The sequence below is a fragment of the Syngnathus scovelli genome, chromosome 5, assembly GCF_024217435.2.
Source record: "Syngnathus scovelli strain Florida chromosome 5, RoL_Ssco_1.2, whole genome shotgun sequence".
Lineage (NCBI taxonomy): Eukaryota > Metazoa > Chordata > Actinopteri > Syngnathiformes > Syngnathidae > Syngnathus > Syngnathus scovelli.
The window spans coordinates 12,230,474-12,252,073 of NC_090851.1; the positions used below are offsets into that span (position 1 = coordinate 12,230,474).

Genomic DNA, 21,600 nt, shown 5'->3' on the forward strand with positions numbered 1-21,600 from the left:
ACATTGCGGACGGCTGCTGATAGAGTGGCTCTGCCATCTTGGGTTGTTCCATACGCAGTGTAAATTTTATAGAGTGGCTTTGTGACACAACATCAATTTGTTTTACTCTTATAGGTTACAAACAGAAGGCCTTTCATATCTGTGTTTCATAGCTGAAAATTTGGTGGATCAATTTCAAAGAAGTCTGAAGAAGTATTTTTGATTGATTAAAAAAAACATTAAAACTAATGACAAGCTTCTACTTCTAATTTCCCACCTCACATTCACATTTACACAGTATTTTGTAAAATCATGTTTCAAAAAGCAAAGCAGGAGCCTCTATTGTACTTCATGAGTGTGTGTACATTGAGAAAAAAAAACCATTACCCTATTTGTGTTCCTCTACACATTTATCAAATTTTTTGCTCTGTACTTTTGCATTTGATACACTTGTCATCTCTTCTTTTGCTCACATTTGTTGTTTTGCACTTACATCATTTTTATTTCTCTTTCTATGAGCACAACGCCGGCAGACATATTCTCCTTCTTTATTTTCCCATTGCGCCTGCTCGCCTTCCCACATTCGGCGCAGATTCTTACGCTTTCTTGTTACCCCCTGCCATCCCTCTCTCTCTCTCTCTCTCTCTCTCTCTCTCTCTCTCTCTCTCTCTCTCTCTCTCTCTCTCTCTCTCTCTCTCTTTTCAGGTGACAGGATACAGCCCATATCATGGCAGGAATCAAAAGGAAAAAAAGCATCGACGATATGGCCAAGAGGTCTGAGGTTGTCTGAATAGTAAGAAAACAGGGTTTCATGTTTATGAGTCAAAGTCTAGCGGGGAGCAGGGTGGACTGTGAATGAGATGATGTAACCTCCCAATGGAGAAGTGGGAGCGATCACATATTCAAGGTCAGCGGTCATTTTCATTGGAACGACCTGGTTGAGATACCCCCTGCTCCCTCTCATATCTTGCGTATGTTCTGACGGGTTGTAATGGCAAGACTTGCCCTCTGATCAAGGCTCTGTAGAGGGGTGATTATACAAACACGAGGAGAGAATAAAAGAGCAGGGAAACCTCTGAATTACTTAAACGAGGAGACAAGGAGAAAGGGAAAAGTGGATCTAATGAGGAATACTGTAAGTCAGATGGAGAAACGAGAGGGCACAGATTTGAGAGGTTGACAGCCTGTTTGTAGTCAGTCATTTACTGTCTCCAGTTAAAATTCCCTTCTTAAGACTCCCTTTCATAGGAAAACCCACTCCCCTCCACCTCCTGCTTTCCCTTTCCCTCACTGTCTTCCCCTCTCTCGCTGCGCCGAGCACCGCAATAGCGTTATGAATTATTGAGGAACCCTGAATTGGGATTGAACATTTGTGTTTTGCGGTTGTGTCTTTTGTGTCGATAGTACAACGGGCAAGCATTCACAATAAAAAATCCAATCAAAATAAACAAAAAAAAAAACCCCTCTCATGTTCTATTCTGTATGCATCAGTGTGAGAAGAGCCCAGCCATTTCCCCCCTGGGAGGGGACTGGGTGTGTTGCACTGAAATTGGAATGCAATCGAGAAAAAAAAAAATCCACTATGAATATTCCTGAATGATTCCTTGCACTGGAGGAGAATCACTTGGAATGAGGAGTTGTCCATTGGGAATAAAATGAGCTCATTTGAAGGGTAAAAGTTGAAGATCTATGTGAATGTTATATGAGCGTATAAGGAATAGCTTGGTGCAGTGGATGTCGCTTTGAGAGAGTGAGGGAGGGTGAGACTGCGGTGAATGTGTGTGCATAAAAAGTCCATGTAGTATGTGCATGTATGTTTTTGTGTGGGTACAAAACAGGCCCAGTACCTGCCTAAGTGGCTCAGGGCGAGAGTGTAAATACAGGGTGTTGTCATGAGATGCCAGAGTGTGAACGACATGAATGTGTGTGTGTGTGTGTGTATGTGTGTGTGTGTGTGCCTGTGCATGGGAGCGTATTTGCGTGGTCCATGTTTCAATTCTAGCTTAATTGGCCCAAATCTGCCATTCAGTGAAGCAGGTTCATTGCCCTCCTCCATATGGCCTCCTGGGAAAAAAGGTACATAAGTGTCAAATTGCTACTTCTCCTATATTTCTCTCTCTCTCTCTCTCTCTCTCTCTCTCTCTCTCTCTCTCTCTCTCTCTCTCTCTCTCTCTCTCTCTCTCTCTCTCTCTCTCTCTCTCTCTCTCTCTCTCCCTCTCTCTCACGCACGCACGCACGCACGCACGCACGCACGCACGCACGCACGCACGCACGCACACACACACACACACACACACACACACGCGCGCACGCACGCACACACACACACACACACACACACACACACACACACACACACACACACACACACACACACACACACACACACACACACACACACCTGCCTCGAGCTGGAAACCATAGCAAGGGATGTGTAATTAGGTCAAGTTCATCACTGCATATTTATAGTTATACAGATACACACGGATGTGCATGCACATTTATCTCATAAACAAAGGTGACCCAATAAGGGTTTTGGGAGGTCTATTGACTATATGATCTGACAAAAGGAACATATTCACCGAAATTCAGAATCCCAAAAATACTTTTTTTAAGAACATAAAAAGAAACCCCTTATTGGGACATTTTTTTTGTCATCGGCAATGGAAGGCTTTGATCAACATTGCTGATCCTGGGCTGATCAAGATCTGCAATCGATCGATCGGACCATTTCTACTCATAACATTTTGCAGACACATCGTATTCGGTGGGGCTAATAAAGCACCAACAGTTTTTAGTGCAGTGATGTAAAATGAAAGGGTGGAAACAAGCTTTCAGTAATTCAGTGTACTACGGAGTAAGGGATTCGCAATTACAGTTTGAAGAGGCCCTCCTGGAAAATGTCAGCACACATTATAATTCAATCCCCAATATTTTGTTCTCACCAACCTGAATAAAAATGATACAATGATACTGTGATACAGCGCAACTCAAATACCATTTATTGAGGTTGGTCAGTCCACATTTAATACTACTAACCCTATATTTAAAACAAAAAGTAATCAGGAGCACAATAGAATAATGGTTCTATGTCTACCTCACAGTCAGCACATTTAGGTCTTCAGATTAGGTAATTTAGGTAAATCTTCAGTGGAACATCTGTTTGCGTGGGTTTTCTCCCTATCGTTCCTCCCACATCACCAAAACACACATCTCAGGTTAATTGAAAGCTCTAAATTACCTGTTGCTATAAATGTGAGTTTGACTGCTTGTTTTTGTCCAAAGGGGCATTGTGATTGACTAGCGACCAGTCCAGTCTGTACCCTGCCCCTCCCCCAAGGTCAACTGGGATAGATTTAAGCACACCTACAACCCTAGTGGGGACAAGTGGTAAAAGTGGCAGATGGATGGATACAGTTGTGTATACTCTTTCCCAATGGTCATAAACTTTTAGTTGTCTTTCCAGAACAGAGGTACAATGTGGGCATGATGTAATTTGATTGTCAAGGTGCTTAGGTGTGATTGTGAGTGTGAATGGTTGTTTGTATGGCGCCGCGGATGGCTGCCACGGTGAGTCGCTCTCTGTTTCTTTGTCTTATTTTGTGTGTTTTCTGTGTCTTCTGCTGTCCATCCCGGATCACTTTTACTAGAGAAGCACTGTTAAACATCGGTCAGTCTTCTTCTGGTATTTTCTCTCCTGTTCTCTCTGATACAGACTGTTTGTCGGAGATTTTAGCCGGAGCGGCGGTGCTATACAAGCTAGCGCGACGGCGGCGACGCGGAAAACGAGCGGGAGCCCTCGTAAAGCTGAGGGTGAGAGGGTTCCGTTCTGCCCTACCGTCAATTCATCTGGCGAATGTCCGCTCCCTGGCGAACAAGATGGACGAACTGCTGCTCCTCACTTCAAGGAACACGGACTTCAGCAGATCCGCCGCGCTGTGTTTTGTTGAGACGTGGCTTAGCGAACGAACCCCCCACCACGCCATGGAGTTCGCTGGGTTTCGGCTAACGCGTGCAGATCGCAGCGCGGAGCTCTCCGGAAAATCAAAGGGAGGTGGTCTCTGTTTCTACATTAATGAACGTTGGTGTACCGATGTCATGGTGTTGAAAGAGTTTTGCAGCCCTCTCCTAGAAACACTTTTCATAAACTGCCGGCCGTTCTATTCACCACGGGAGTTCTCCTCGATCGTCATGGCGGCTGTTTACATCCCACCACACGCACGTGCGAGTGAAGCCACGCAGATGCTGGCTGACCAGGTGACAGACATGGAGAGACTTCTACCAAATTCACTAATCATTGTTCTGGGTGATCTTAACAGGGCGAACCTCGCACACGAACTCCCCAGATACAGACAACACATAACGTGTCCCACCAGAGGGGCACAGACACTGGACCACTGCTACACCATAATTAAGGATGCATACCACTCTGTGGCTCGTGCAGCTTTAGGACTCTCGGACCACTGCCTAGTTCATCTGATCCCTGCCTACAGACAGAAACTAAAAACTTCTAAGCCTGTGGTGAGGACTGTCAGGAAGTGGACAGTGGAGTCAAGGCAGGACCTCCAAGGCTGCTTTGACTGCACCGATTGGAGTGTTTTTGAAGCTGCAAATTCAGACTTGCATGAACTCACTGACACTGTCACATCATACATCAGTTTTTGTGAGGATCTGTGTGTGCAGACTAAGACCTTCTGCACGTACAACAACGACAAACCTTGGTTTACACCGAACCTTAGGAGGCTGCGCAAAGTCAAGGAGGAGGCCTACAGGAGCGGCGACCGGGACCTGTTCAAGCAGACCAGAAACACACTGAACCGAGAGGTCAGGAAAGCCAGGAGGTGTTACGGGGAGAGCCTGGAGAGACACCTCTCTGCCAATCCTGATCCCTCAACAGTGTGGAAAGGCCTGCAGAGCATCACAGGCTTCAAGAAACGAACCCCCCGTCCTGTGGAGAGCCCAAGGCTCGCTGACCAGCTAAACAGGTTCTACTGCAGGTTTGATCGGTCCTCCCACACAACGGGACCTTCTGCAGCACAATCTACACAATCCACATACTCACCTCCCCCCACAACTGCTCTGTCCACACCTCCATCACTGTGGTCACCGACTCTCTCTCTTGCAGAGGCCGCGCCCGCACTCCAGATTCGTGAGGAGGAAGTGCGCCAGATGTTCCGGAGACAAAAGATCAGGAAGGCACCGGGCCCAGACGGCGTGTCACCTTCCTGCTTGAAAGTCTGCGCTGAGCAGCTGGCGCCCACCTTTGCACGGATCTTCAACCGTTCCCTGGAGCTGTGTGAGGTGCCCTCGTGCTTCAAGAGCTCCACCATCGTTCCAGTGGCCAAGAAGCCCGCCATCACAGGTATGAATGACTATAGACCTGTTGCACTGACATCTGTGGTCATGAAATCTTTCGAGAGGTTAGTACTGAACCACCTGAAGGATGTCACGGGCCCCCTGCTGGACCCCCTCCAGTTTGCCTACCGGGCAAACAGGTCGGTGGATGATGCGGTCAACATGGGACTGCACTACATCCTGCAACACCTGGACACCCCAGGAAAGTACGCCAGGATCCTGTTTGTGGACTTCAGCTCGGCGTTCAACACCATCGCTCCTGACATCCTCCAACAGAAGCTCATCCAGCTTGCGGTGCCTTCCTCCACCTGTCAGTGGATCACCAGCTTCCTGACCAACAGGAGACAGCGTGTGAGGCTGGGGAGCATCACATCTGACACCCTGACCACCAACACTGGAGCCCCTCAGGGATGTGTCCTCTCCCCACTGCTCTTCTCCCTCTACACCAACGATTTCTCCGCAAGTGACTCTTCCGTGAAGCTCCTGAAGTATGCAGACGACACCACTCTCGTCGGACTGATCCAGAACGGTGATGAGACTGCGTACAGACAGGAGGTGGAGCGGCTGGTCCACTGGTGCAGCCAAAACCACCTGGACCTGAACCCGCTCAAGACCGTGGAGATGACAGTGGACTTCAGGCGAGGCCCTTCACCACTTTCACCCCTCACTATCCGCAGTAATACTATTCTCTCCACAGACACCTTCAAGTTCCTGGGAACCACAATCTCTCGGGACCTGAAATGGACCGGCCACATAGACTCTGTCCGGAAGAAGGCCCAGCAGAGGCTGTACTTCCTGAGACAGCTCAAGAAGTTCAACCTGCCACGGGAGCTGCTGAAGACCTTCTACACTGCCATCATCCAGTCTGTCCTCTGCACCTCCATCACTGTCTGGTTTGGATCGGCCTCCAAACAAGACAAGCACAGACTGCAACGGACAATAAGGACTGCAGAAAAGATAATTGGAATCAACCTCCCATCTATCCAAGACTTGTACCTGTCCAGGACCAGGAAACGTGCAAGTAACATCTCAACAGACCCTTCGCACCCAGGTTGCAGCCTGTTTGAACTACTCCCCTCCGGACGCCGTTATAGAGCTCTGTACACTAAAACCAGCAGACACAGAGACAGCTTCTTCCCCCAGGCTGTCGCTCTGATGAACTCACACCACTCGTAGAGTCTCAGAGTCATTACTGTGCAATAACATCCCGCTTGCCACACCTTTTTTGTCTACACTGTTTGGACTATGTGTCCTCTCTGCATCCATTGCAGCCTGGTCATCCTAGAAGAGGGACCCTCCCATCTGTGGTCTCTTCTCAAGGTTTCTCATTTCCCCGAGCTGGAGTTTTGAGTTTTTCCTTGCCCTCTTGGGAGTTTAAGATCAGGGGGTGTTTGAGAATATCTTTCGTTCTTCACATGTCCTGAGTGTTGTTGTTAGTCACCTAAATGTTGAACAGAGGCTGTGATTTACCGAAGTCAAATTCCTTGTTTGGCATGCTCAAACATGGCGAATAAAAAACTCTTGAATCTTGAATCTTGAATCTTGAATCTTGTATGTGCCCTGCAATTGGCTGGCAATCAGTTGAGGGTGTACCTCGCCCAGAGACCGCTGGGATGGGCTCCAGCACACCCGTGACCCTCGTTAGGAGAAGTGGTTCAGAAAATGGATTGATGGATGGATGGATGGATGGATGGATGGATGGATGGATGGATGGATGGATGGATGGATGGATGGATGGATGGATGGATGGATGGATGGATGGATGGATGGATGGATGGATCGATGGATCGATGGATCGATGGATCGATGGATGGATCGATGGATGTCAGACAACAAAGTCTTTGGCCTTTCCTGCAAAAGTTGGTCACGCTAAACTGCAGCCTGACTATATGGCAAAGGGCAATCAAGGTGATGTTTTGCCTCATCTATGGATAGAGTTGAACTGATGCTGAGAATCTAGTGCAAACCAAAAAACCCACCCTCCGTGGAGCTGGCTGTTTCCAATCGGCAAAATGAATGGCTCACTTGTGCCCATTATTAATGGCTCAACATGATTGTTTCAGTGAATCAAATTTTGGCTGATATTCTATTCAGATAATTACGTAACGTAAAAATAAACTGCAGTTACATAAATTGAGTATTTCTTCAGGGCAGCGCAGCAGGGTTACACAGAAATGATGGCTACCGGGGAGGAAGGAGACAGGAAGAGAATCAAAGTGATGATTCAGCAACTGAACGAAAGCCAAGAAGAAGTCATGCGGTTGCCGAACCTCACAATGACAAGACCGACAGGAAGAAGACAGGAAGAAGACACACGGAGCCACACCCCTAGATGTAGAGTGTGAACTTCATGCTGAAAAGAGGCACAATCTGGAAATCAAAAGCCATCCACACTTTGTGTCTTTCTCATATCTTGAGTCTGCAAGTCTTTCTTGAAAGATAATTATCGTTGTTCTCATCCTTGTACTTTGATTAAAGATCTCATTGCTTTGCGACAGCCGACATTATGCCCATCAGTCTCTCGGGTGTCAAACTCATTTTTATCGAGGGCCACTTTGCAGTTATGGCTTCCCTCAGTGGGCCGTTATGATAGTGACACCAAATAAATGTTTGATTTTCTCGTATGAATACATGTACACAACAAATTAATGGATTACTAGTTTTGAAATCAGCACTAATATTTTCTTCAATTGCTTTTGCGGGCCATATAAAATGACATAGGGGGCCGAATCAGGCCCCCGGGTCTCGAGTTTGACACATGTGCTCTAGAATTTTTACAGTAAGGTGCCTCATATTCTATTGGTGCTGCTCGCAGTGACATTACTTTACAGTTTAGTGATTATCAGATACAGAGGCGTGAGATAGACTACATTATAAAATCGTTTTTTTTTTTGCTCATCACACAGATATTGGATTATACATCCAAATGGCAATTTCTAGATTTGCAATGCTTCTTCATAAATAACAACTAGTTTTATAGTACAAATTGTACCAATATTGTTAATTGATCTAATTCAATATAGTGTAGTCTTAGTTTCTAAATCACTAAAGGCCTCCTACTGTCGTGATTCTGCTCCCTCATTGTTGTCTACCATTTTCGTCCACCCGAGTGAAGCTTCAATTAATCCATCTTCCTCTGTCAACCTTAATCCGTTGGCATCACCATTTCTGCACTCTCCCAGTTCGTCCCATCAATACCATTGGTGAGTGGCCAATTTCTCACTCTTTGGTATATAGTTATTCAGTCACCCCACTTCTCTGTAGATCCCAAACCTCAGCATCATCATGAACCCTTAGTTTCATTTCTACTGCCATCCTAAAACTTCCAAACACGGCTCCCTGCTCCTGCTCCAGAGAACACATCACACAAAACCTCCATCACCTTCATGGGCGCCCCTTACAGCAAAGTCTCAAGTACAAGATTCTCCTCACCACCTACAATGTTGTGGACAATCTGGCTCCCTCATACGGGTCTAATCTCCTCTCGTGCCCCTTGACATTGATCATTTAAAAGTCAATACATCCCTTACTGTTATCGTTTACTGTTTTGTTTCTTTATTCTTACTATAATTATGACGGGGTGATGATTTTTTTTATGATAGTTGATTGTCAAAGACAAAATGAGATGCAAGTATAGCAACATGGGCTTTATATTCTTTTTTGCCAACAGTAAACAAGTACAAAAATAAAGATTTTTTTTTTGTCCTATTATGAATCGCTGCGTGTAACTGTGCATTGCTTCAGTTTTCTCTGGATGTTTATGGTAGTAATAACGTGTAAGGCAAAGCAGTGGTTTGTTTTTAAATCAGCAACTGCACAAAAAAAGCTGGACTCGCGCTGGCTACCCACAGGTGAAGTCTTTAAATTCTTCCGTTACAGAGATAATGCTCACGTATGATTGACAGTTTCAACGAGGTATTATTTTATCAGTGCAAAGTGTATTCAAGTGCTTGTTGTTTGCAGTGGTGTAGAAGTGCACCACTACTTACGGAGAGCTGTTTCTAACATTCTGACAATGACAGTACCTCTCTTTTAGCTGTCTTGAAATCACGCTCGCTACAAAATGATGTGTTTTGGTGTTCTGCTACGGGAAATGAGCTCACAAGCAGATCCATCCATGACAGAGGCTAACTTCCCTGTCAGTTTCTCTCACCAATTACTGCTCTCATGTCTCACAGGGAGAAATAAGCCCTGTGCACACCAGAAAAAAATCTCCCCACTTCACTCTAACCACATGTACAGTAGCTCAACAACTCATTAAAACATTTTTTCTTTTGGTGCTATCTCCAATGCACACCGCCCCCAAGGTACTGTTGGCCTCTCCTTTCCACTTAATGACAGCCAATGCAGTGCTACTGACTAGTGGGTCAATATCACTATGAAGTGCATTTGGTGTCTTCATTAGAATCAGTCAAACGGTGAGGTCTTATTATACACTATACTACTGTGTTGTATTTGCTCACATGCCTTGACTCACATATCAATTTAAATGACATCCCATTCCTAATACATTCCAAAAGGTTCAATATGATCCACCCTTTGCAACTATAACGACAGCAACATTTCTGAGAAGGCTATTCACAAAGTTTAGGAGTGTCTTCATGGGATTTTCTTACCATTCTTCCATAAGAGCATTTATGAGGTCATGCATTTTGATGTTTGAATAAAAGGCGTGCCTCTCAGTCTCTGCTCTCATTCATTCTCTGAGCTGTGTGCAGGCCAGTCAAGTTCATCCACACCAAGACTGTCATCCATGTCTTTATGGATCTTTTTTTTAAATTTATCTTCAAGTGGCGTTCTCCTGGCAACCATCAAATCCAGACTCTTCCATCAGATTGCCAGACAGAGAAACGTGATTTGTCACTCCAGAGAACACGTCACCGCTCTAGTGTCCAGTGGCGACATGTTTTACAGCACTGCACCCAACGCTTTGTATTTGCAAGAGCTGTCTATGATTGTTGAGACGATTTGAGTATGATAATCAGGATATTCCATTTGTTTGTTGCAAAATACGATAGTTTTTTTTCTTTTGTCAAGTATGACGTTTTCATTGGTAAGTAACTAAGAATAAAGTAGATAGTGGACTCTGACTTGCAAAACGGAAGAGATGTAGAAGAGAACAGAAGGATTGCTCCGCTTTGTCAAAATAGTCAACTCAAAATAATGCAAAAGGAAAGTCAGGTTTGAACAGCTTGGGCCATCCGAAAGTCAGCTGAGAAAAATCGAGTAAATGCAGATGTCACTCAGGACAAAACTGCAATAAAAAAACCGTCAGACCATAAGGGTAAGTAACTGGAACCACTGCAAAATAATAAATGATTAATCACACGTTCTTCTTTTGGATGGCTCCAAAATAGTAAAAAAGTGCATGGCCACGCAGTACCCTTTTGAGGACAATACTCAGGTTAAGCAAGAGCAACCATAAACTCCTTTTTGAATGCAGAGGCAGACAGGACAATGAAGTGGGGAAACCAGAGAGACTTTAAACACACAAATACCAAGTAACAACAGAGAGCTAAATGTGTGATGATGATGTTAACAGGCAAACCTTGATTTCTTCAAAGTGAGTTTACAGTATTTTGCCTTACGGGTCTCTGATATGGAAGCAGTGTGTTGATCTCCAACCCCTCCTACTGATCAATACTGCCCATCTGACCACTTCTATTTTTGGATGTCATCCCTGCGGAGTCAGCTCACTCACCACCTTGTCCTTGGTTTCCGCTCACCTCGACAGGCTCGTGAGCTGCCAGCTGCCAAGTCTGACTCATTTTAAAAGCGCCACTTGGTGATGACACATTACACACAATATGCTATGTTACTAATTTGGTTAGTTAGCACTTGCCGTCATTTAAGGAAAAAAAAAATCATACAAAGTCAAAGTCAAAGTCAGCTTTATTGTCAATTTCTCCACATGCCAAAGACACACAAAGAAACCGAAATTTCGTTCCCCCCTATCCCACGGTGACAAGACATGGCTCACAACAGACAAACAAGTAAACAAGTATAACAAAAGCGTGCTGAATAAATAATGAATAAATAAATAAATAGGAGGAGCAGAAAAAAAAAGGAGCAAGTGCGCGTACAGCAGACATTCCCGAAAATAGCGCAACAGTGCCGCACGCTACGCAGAAGGGGGTAGCGAGTTCAGGGCCCTAACAGCCTGGAGAAAGAAGCTGTTGGCGAGTCTGGTGGTGCGGGAGCGCAGGCTCCTGTACCTCTTCCCAGAGGGCAGAAGGTCAAACAAATCAAGGTGAAGCTACGTATGTGTAATACACAAGTTCCTTGATATATTTTTGCAATAAAGTAAAAGTGTAGTCGAACAACTTGTTTGCTTGGATATTATTCTCATTTGCAGTTCGCCATTAATAATTTGTTAAAAGTATACTAACTTCTCCATTCCTCAAAGAATACAACTGTCCCACCACACGTCCATGCATATTAGAGATGACCAAAATATCAGGGACATGTACAGTATTGGCCCGAATATAAGACGGTGTTTTTTGCATTGAAATAAGACTGAAAAAGTGGGGTCGTCTTACATTCGGGGTCAGACATTATACCCATTCACAACGCTAGATGGCGCCAGATATCTTTAAAGCGAATTCTGAACTTAACTCCCCAGGACAAAGCGAACCCATGTCACGAAGAAGAAAAATAAAAAATAGCGGTAATCAAGAAAAGAGAAGAAAATAAGAGAAGAGATAACAGAAAATGGTGAAACAGATTGCACTTTAGTTTACATTTTTGAATGTTCCGATACTAAGATGTGATAGACTGTTTGCATGATTTGAATGAGGCAAAATAACATGCTTTTTCCCTCGAATATAATGTTATAATCATTTGTTTCAGATGTGCTGTAATTATTTTCTGTATAAAAATCAAATTTGGTGTTCAAAAAGTCTTTTTTCAAACTTGAGTCTTGAAAAAGAGGGGGTTGTCTTATAATCAGGGTTGTCTTATATTTGGGCCAATACGGTATTATTTATTGAAAAGGCACCTGGTGTAAAGAATCAGACTTGACCCAAAAAATTTAATAAGAACAGCTTATAAAAAGAGTCGAGCTGACCCATATCTACTTTGAATGTAGGGCAAGTGAATAAAAACTAAACTCTTCTCAGAACACCTCCACTTTTAGAAGCTCAAACACACACACACACACACGCACCCACACACACACACACACACGCACACACACACGCGCGCGCGTACACACATGGACGCACTGCATTTGCAGTATAACAAAGTAGCTGATACTCAAAGTTCCTTTTGCTGTATCACTCAATTTCTAGAGAGAAAGAGCGCGAGAGAGATACAGAACGAGAGACAAAAAGAAGCGTTAGTCATAAAAAATAAACCCTCCCTCCTTCCGTCCGTCCGTCCGTCCATCCAATGAAAAAAATGGGGGTACACACACCGGTAGGCAGCATTGTGACAATTTTTTTTTCTGAAGAAAAGAAATCAGTGGGACTAAATTTTCATGCACACAAGACTCTAGAGAAATGTAATGACTTAAAATCACGACGGCTGTGATAGCAATCACAGATTTGACAAGCCGCCCATCTACCAGGTGGTGTACTATTGTGTGCGGCACAGCACAGTCTGTGTCAGGCTCAGTGATGAAAATAAACCAAGAATGCATCCTGTTCTTATTTCTTTGCCTATTATGCTACCATCCTTGTGAGGACTTTCCAAAAAAATCTCATGCTCATTATTGAATGTGGCCTTTTTCCATTGCATGAGCGCCAGACTTGAACATATTTGGACCAATCGAGGGGTTTCTACTTTTCCTTTAAGAGTGCTGCTCGTAAAAAATAAAAGATGGGTCATGCTATTTTATTAAACAAGTGCATTTAAAATGAACCGAAGTGATTCCATGGCCCGTGACTCAACAAATAAGATTTAGGGAGTCTAAGACTAATGGGCAATTATGCATCATTTTTAATGAAATATAGAACATGATGATACATGGAGGATCCAGTAATATAGATGCATCCGAAATTCTAAAAAGTAGATTACAGACAATTACTAATGGTGGGTTGGAAAAATTAAAGGGATTCTGATTTAGTGTTTACTTTCTCCGCTTGTCCGACACATGAGCTGCAGTATATATATATATATATATATATATATATATATATATATATATATATATATATATATATATATATATATATATATAAAAGGTTTGGTCCTTCAATTCTTTGAGGAATGGAGAAGTTAGTATACTTTTAACAAATTATTAATGGCGAACTGCAAATGAGAATAATATCCAAGCAAACAAGTTGTTCGACTACACTTTTACTTTATTGCAAAAATATATCAAGGAACTTGTGTATTACACATACGTAGCTTCACCTTGATTTATTTATTATCCTGTTGGAAAAGTGAAACTAAATGAAATGAAACAATCTGTTTATGTGATGTTAGTCACACTTAATCAGACTACCATAATTTTCGGGCTATAAGTCGCTCCAGAGTATAAATCGCATTTTGGGGGGAAATTTATTCGACAAGATCCAACACAAAGAACAGACATGAACGAGCAACAACAGGCTAAACGATAGGTATGCTAACGTGACATAAACACAAACGAAAAGCTGAGAACGGGCCTGACGTAACATTCAGAGTTATTAAAAAACTATTACATAAATAACACATTTATAAAACCATCTGTGTCACTCCAATTCATTAAATCCATCGATTGCCCTTTGTCAACAATGGGTGCGCGTCGCTGACGGCGCTTGCACTTCAAAATATTCCACAGGCCCATATAACGATATATAAATTAGATATCAAATAACTATTATATAAGCAATAATATTATCAAACCATCTGTGCACTCTAAATCATTAAATACATCGATCAAATTCCTCGTCCTTTGTCAACAACGCCGCACGTGCGCCCTGACGTCAGCCTCGTCGTTATTCAACAGATCTAGTATATAACTAGATTGTAGCGTTAACAAAGTACAAGGAAAGACGTGGGTTTGGTAAACGGCTCTTTATTTAACAAAACAAACTTCCAGGTGTGTGGCGGCGTGGACTTCCAGCCACGGAGGTGGAAGAGAGATCCATAGAATAGGACCGGGCGTGCGTAAAAGCCATGACCGAGCCCCATCCACCGTCCCCGGACAGCCACCCGGCCGAGCGCCGGCTCATAGCTTCTTTCGGAGGGCCATTATGACTGTCAACCCAAATAAATGTATGAGCACCTCATATTATATACAGTAAAAGCTACAAAGCAAACTGACAAATAACTCGTTTTCAAATCACGACTAAAAACTGGTCAAATATTTAAAAAAAATATATTAAAAGTGAAGACAATTTACAATTCTAGTAATGACACACAAATTTGATGCACAATTTGTCTTCGCGGGCCACATAAAATGATGTGGCGGGCCTTATCTGTCCCCCGGGCCTTGAGTTTGACACTCAAGGAACAGGAGAGTGTATTGTCATTATAATTAAACAGGGTATCCACAAAATCATGTTTTATAGCTGTAAGTATGGTCATCTTTCTGCTCTATTAAATGTAGCAATTTTAATTACCACATATCAAATTCATTATTTAAACCGATTGCATCAAACTGGTTTTGTAGAGAATAGGCCATGCACAAATATTTCTGGTTTAGCATATGACACAGTTTAACTTTTTAGCTTCATCTGCCTTGTCATTATTCCTACCGCTGCAAGCTTGTATTCCTTTCACAGACAGATTTGAGTTGTGGTGAATAGCTTGCCTAAGTGATTGTTTTGACAGGAGCTTCTGTTTGGGGTTGCGCAGTAAACAGTGGAACATGTAGCTGTACTGTGAATGCTACCACAATTACAAAAGCAGCACTGAAAATCTATTTGATGTTGAAAACAGCGATTGTTACAACCACACTGCTGAAATATGTAGTTTATTTAGGAACGTCACAACTCAAAGCTAAAGTGGGGAGGACAAGTACAGACATATTATTTTTTACTTGGTGACATTGTTGGTTATCATCTGTGTCATTTCATCAAAATATTGGAAACAAAAGTAATTTTAGAGTAAGAAAATATGATAGATTAATTGGTGCTGTTTTCCTTGTAGAACATCTTTTGTTAGAATGAGAAATACAAGGTACAAAGTTTCATGATGCAACTCAGGAAGCTTCCAAAGCACAGATTAAGACATGATGGATGACTTCAAGTGTGCACTAGACTAGCTCCTGGTCCGAAAACACCTCGTCACTGGCGAAGAAAGCTCAGCGCCGCTTGTACTTCCTGCGGAAGCTCAGGCGTGCATGTGCTCCTCAGGCAGTCCTGTCTACATTCTACCGTGGCACCATTGAGAGCGTCCTCACCAGTTGCATCGCTGTCTGGGGTGGTAACTGCACTGAACAGAACTTGAAGGCCCTGCAGCGCATAGTGAATACGGCTGGTAAGATTATTGGTGCTTCGCTACCCTCCCTGAAGGACATTTACACCTCCCATGTCGCCCGCAAGGCAACCTCGATTGCCAGAGATGTGAGTCACCCGGCTCACTCTTTGTTTGACCTTCTGCCCTCTGGGAAGAGGTACAGGAGCCTGCGCTCCCGCACCACCAGACTCGCCAACAGCTTCTTTCTCCAGGCTGTTAGGGCCCTGAACTCGCTACCCCCTTCTGCGTAGCGTGCGGCACTGTTGCGCTATTTTCGGGAATGTCTGCTGTACGCGCACTTGCTCCTTTTTTTCTGCTCCTCCTATTTATTGATTTATTTATTTATTTATTGTTGTGTTATTTATTCATTATTTATTCAGCACGCTTTTGTTATACTTGTTTACTTGTTTGTCTGTTGTGAGCCATGTCTTGTGACCGTGGGATAGGGGGGAACGAAATTTCGGTTTCTTTGTGTGTCTTTGGCATGTGGAGAAATTGACAATAAAGCTGACTTTGACTTTGACTAAAGGATTAAAAAGGCTTTTTTGCTTTTTCTTTTGGTAATTATAATCCATTACAATTATAGTTATGTGTCAGACTACAATTTTTTTTCTTGCTTTAATAAGATACCTTCTAGAATGTAAACCTTAAATCAAATGCTACGAGATTCCATATGTTGTCAATGTTGTGTTAAGAGTCAAACGTGGAATATGACGTTTGGAGCGAATCTTCCGCTTCACCCATTCGTTCATGTTAGATTTTTTTTTTCTTTCACAAATTGCCTCGCAACTGCCAATCAGCTTTGGGAATGTACTACGTCACATACACCTGTATAGGTGGTTTTTGAGTCAAGATTCTAGAAATATGGAAGAAAAACATCATCACGGCCTGTAGTGACCCGCAGGTCTACAACAGAATTGGCTATACGTTCCTTACGTCAGCACAAGTACCGACACAGACAACATTGTAAAATAAAAACAATGTAGGAAAATGGCACTCTGGTTTGGGAGCGCCAAGAGGTACAAAACACAGCCAGCTTCTAAAACTCACCAGGACTGAACCAAAAAGGAACAGGTGTGGAGGACAGGGAGTGAAAAAGTTGGCCTATCTTCTAAGTGGATTGACTCGTTTACAGTTGACCAAGTGTCAACCAAGTTTGCATTTAGCAGCCAAAGGAAAACAAACAACGGCCACCAGATTCATTTAGTAAATCTTTGCTTGAACCCAAGGTTGCATAGTGAAAAAGACTAATGTGACAATCAAATGTGTAGAAAAGTATCGGCCCGCTTGTTCAGTGCACGTCATAGCGTTCACACTTGACAAAACAAAGGGAGCAAAACAATCACAACAGCAACTCGACATCTGTTTCAACTTAACTAAAACATGAATGCTCCCAAAGACGGAGGATGTTCTATTCATTTCAATGTGAGGGTTACATAAGGTAACCATGGTGCTTTAGCTGCAGCAAATGTCTTTAAGAAATGCTGCTAAACACTTTGTGATATTAACAAGCCCGGAAAGGTGACAAATGCACCACCTGCATGCACAATCAGCTGTAATAGCAATGACTCTGTGCACTCGTGCAAAATTCCAATGCTGAGAAGAACCAACTGAGTGGAGATTTCTAAGCTCCATCTCTTCACCTTCTTAATAAACAATGACAGTGAGATGAAACTTAATCAAGGCTTCTTTCCTTTTATTAACATTGGTGAATTTTTCTCAATTGGATTTGTAAGGATAGACACGGTATAAAAAACAACATAAAAATTGGTCACAATTGCAGCTCGTATTAACATTTGTACACATACACTGCATATTAAAAAAAAAAAATCTACATGCATATGTGATAACATAAGTAAGACCAAATGCATTTAATGTTGCCTGCATAAAGTAGTATTCACACACACAAAACAAGTCAGCATATTTTCAAACAGTAAACAAGGCTGTGAGATGTGACGTCGTGCTGGTAAGGCTTCGGGCATCATGACTGCACATAACACATGCATACACACACTAACGGAGCCATAAACATGAGCAATATTTTCCCATTTCCACTACAGGCAAGAGAACTGTAGCTGTTTGGAGGGGCCGAGACCATCACTGGTAATAATTTGCCTTACACGTCACACTGTCGGGGGAAATGAATCATGGCGGATGGGGTCAATATGGTGAGTGTGCGGCAAAGAAGAGGGCCCAAGTGAGCCATACCGGCTGTAAATGCTGGCTGTCGTAGCTGGCTGGAGAGCTCAAATTTGAGGTATGAGCACTGAATGGTGGTAGTGAACTCAACTTTGTAACAAACAAAGATACAAATCGGAAGCTACCTGGATAAAAAATTAGTCAAAGATCAATAGTGGGACAGCTTTCACTCGATGTGAGTTCAAAGACGAGGAGGATTTGGCTGTGTTCCTGCCATGTAGAGTATAACCTTATACACGAGTATATCTATTATAAGCTACTATGTATGATTCTCAAATTACAAGCCTAATAATAGAATTATCACAGTGGAGGACACAATACAATGTGAAGAAACAAATGAATATTAGTACAAAGTATTTTTCCTGGGACACTCAACTGTATATTAATGCAAATTGTGCAGGGTTGCTATTCAAGCAATGTGGCACCTTCCTGCCGAGACCTGTGCACGTTTCTATTCTGAAATTATCCAACATAATATTTTATTTATCTTTATCAAGGCTCCAAACTGGGTGAGGCGGGGGGGACAGGGCACGGCGCAGGGAATACGGTATAAAACCAAAGTTACGTTTTTATTTCCAACATCGCTAGACAATATTGTTGGACATAATTAGGTTCATTACCTCATTGTTAGTCATCCTTCACACAACCACTGGAATCGGAAATGTAATTTAGTCCATGGAGGCGTGCGAGAGAGCAAGGTTTCATGATGGTATGCGCTGGAATTCATGAGGAATGTGGTACTCCTTCAGGCAAAGCACTATCTCTCTTGTCCATGTCAACAAAAAGCTTAATGCTAACAAATACGCAAAATGCCATAAACGAGCTAAGAAAGATAATACACGTATGTAGTGGTGTTGTAATGCTTTAAGCAACAACTATCTTCACATGTAGACTGAAAATGTAACATTACTCACAGGCATATATTCTTTATCCTCCAGGAAAGAATGAAGAACAATAATGCAGCTTACTGAGTCACTTACAGTAACTGTTAAACCCTTGTTTGTTTTATGGCTGCATGACTATATTATTCCTTGGCCAAGTCGCACACAAGAAGGAGCTGTAAAGAATGAATCATCTTGCACAAACCTGAATCCTTTGCATTGAATTTAATCATGTTATTATTGCATCTATGTTTTCATAAAAGACAATATTATTGAGCAGTATTATCCTGATGAAAATACAGTACAAAACAACATTTTTAAATGTATTTATTTGGGGGAGGGGCTAATAGATTAATGACATTTCCATTCATTTCAATGGGGAAAGATGAATTGAAATGCGATTATTTTGAGTTACAAGTGTGATTATGAGGCAAATTCAATTTGACTCAAGGCATCACTGTACAATGTATAATTGGTAGGTAAAGAAATATATGATACAAATGACACAAGGGGTTATTTGGTGAGTTAAACTATTTCAAATTAGTAACTGTGTTTTTATTTCAACCTACTACACAAATCTGAAACACAGCAGAGATCTTAAAGTTCCCTATTAACCGCAAAAAAGTCAGATGCATATGCTTGCTGCGTTTGAATGAGAAATTACTGGTTCAAAGTTTCACACTGCTCACATCCAACATCCAGTAAAAATGAGACATTACTGCACAAAAAAGTATGGAAAGTAAGGGGAAAATAAATATGTCATTCCCACAAACTATTATTGAATGCTGATTTCTGCTATCTTGTGGTCTCTCACTGTCCACTCAGTTGGCTTCCGATTCCACTATGGCCACTGACGACTGATGAATTCCAAAAGGTGAAATCAGTGAGCAGTGAAAAGCCTATCTGTCTGGCTGGCCTCGCCTTCATTTCCGCACCAGAGCAGCTGCTCACCAACTATCACCAACCATTTTAAAGTGATGCCCCCAATACAACACACTGCATAGTGACGGGGTCAGTGAGCTACTGGATGATTGATGGCTGAGAGAGAGGTGGTGCGGAAGCAAGACTGATGGAAAAAGACTCTCTGTGAAACTAAACGGCAGACGTTTCGGGTAGCTGAGACTTGACATTCACCACTTATTAATGTCAGTGTAATCTATGCAGCTCCAAAATTTCCAGCTCAGAGAAAATGTGAATTTATGTTACATTTGAGAACCAGTTATATGGAAACAATTTATGGATTGGCAAAAACAAAATTTCCGTTTCCACCACTCCTTCACTGCAACCCTCCGAAAAATGTTACATCATACTCTATTGTTTAATAGCAAATCACAATGAAACAAAAAAACTGCGATAAATACTGGCAATGCATGTCTGGATTGAGTGAAAACATATTTGTGCATCAGTATAGTTTGAAGTTTCACATCAACATCATTGATTCACTGCTCATCTTCTCAACAAATCACATACTTTTCTTGCCGGGAATAAAATAGCACAGTCCTCTGATGCAAATGAGTACGAGTGGGTGTGATACATTAGGCCTGATGTAGTATCTGTGGGAAAATCGCAAGCAATATAAGCCACCACCACTCATGTTGATCTACTCCGCTCCAACACGCCCATTACAGCTTATGAATGGCATAGGAGCCGAGGCATTACTGCAGTGAATAGCCTGCAGGTTGTGGCTTCTTTATCGTGAGCCAATATATGTGTATGGTGCATGTTTGTACGAGAGGGGAGCTGAGCATTTGCCAAAGTAGGAACTGTTGCATTTTGCAAAGATACGAGCAATCGTGATGGCAGATAGAGGAAAAAGGCCGGCGCAAGAACAGAGTGATGCAAAGGGGATCTCAGGGGAGTAGCGTGGAATGCAAGCAAATAAGCATGCATGCGAGGATAACAACACTTGGGCTACTGATGGGATGTCAGCTCACAGATGAGAGGTTGATTCTACAGATTAGCAAGGGATCATCTCATAGCTTGACACTGTGAGATGCATTCAGTATTTCCTTGGAGAATAAAATGAGAATACAGCATATGTGGGTGTTTTATACTAGAAGATACTGTAGCTATGAAAAGAACTTGTACTGTAGCTCGACAGAATCACCACAAGCTCAGTTTTAGAAAAGCTGCATGCTTGTAAAAATAAGCCTTTATCTATTTGTGGTTTTTGGTTATATTTTATCTGGGTCTGGACATGGGGCATGAGCCTGAGTAGCGATGACCTTGTCTGTCATGATCCATTTGTCCCCCATTTTCTGAACAAAATGGCAATACTTAAAACTCCTCCGAACTGAAGCAGGGCTATACTCCCAAGTGGTAAGAAGTAATGAACAAGCTTTCCATCTGACAACCTTGGCTTCAAACTCTTCGCTGTGAGTTGCTCTAAAGATGATCCACAAATAACAGAAAGACATAAGATCCTTTAGGCCATAGAGATAGTGAGCAGAAATGGCCACAATTAGAAGTCTTGACAGAGCCCAAAGAGCTGAGATACTTCTCCTCTGTACAGGGACCCATAGTAGTGAGATCTGAATCCCATCCCCATGAAGCACGCTTTCACAGACTACTGGAAAGGACTTAGTTGGTGGCTCTTTCAAAAAGCATAGTATGTGGCTTTGTTGGGAAAATTCACAATTACCCGAGTGAGAGTGGAGTGTTGTACAACCACAATGAAAATCACATTGTGCCTCCTGGATCTAAGGATCGACGAACTCTCATCTGCAACACTTGTGAGTAGACTTTTTCCTCTAGGGAGCCTGAGGACTTTGATGCCTTATGAAGAGAAAACACAGAGTCT

The 21,600-nt window shown here is 42.6% G+C and overlaps 1 protein-coding gene across 6 annotated transcripts in view; it reads right to left on the reverse strand.

Annotated features, from left to right (window-relative positions):
* LOC125968764 (endonuclease V) overlaps nt 1–21,600 on the reverse strand; it is a 79,294-nt gene that overhangs the window by 20,052 nt on the left and 37,642 nt on the right. For 2 of the 6 annotated variants that reach the window (XM_049720154.2, XM_049720150.2), the window contains one exon: nt 14,320–14,517. The exons of 2 other annotated variants lie outside the window; for them this stretch is intronic. The gene's annotated coding sequence lies outside the window, so the exon portion shown is untranslated. Of the gene's footprint in view, nt 1–286; nt 2,044–14,319; nt 14,518–16,026; nt 21,576–21,600 lie in introns of those variants that run through there. 2 more of the 6 variants (XM_068650920.1, XM_049720152.2) reach the window with 2 other exon arrangements.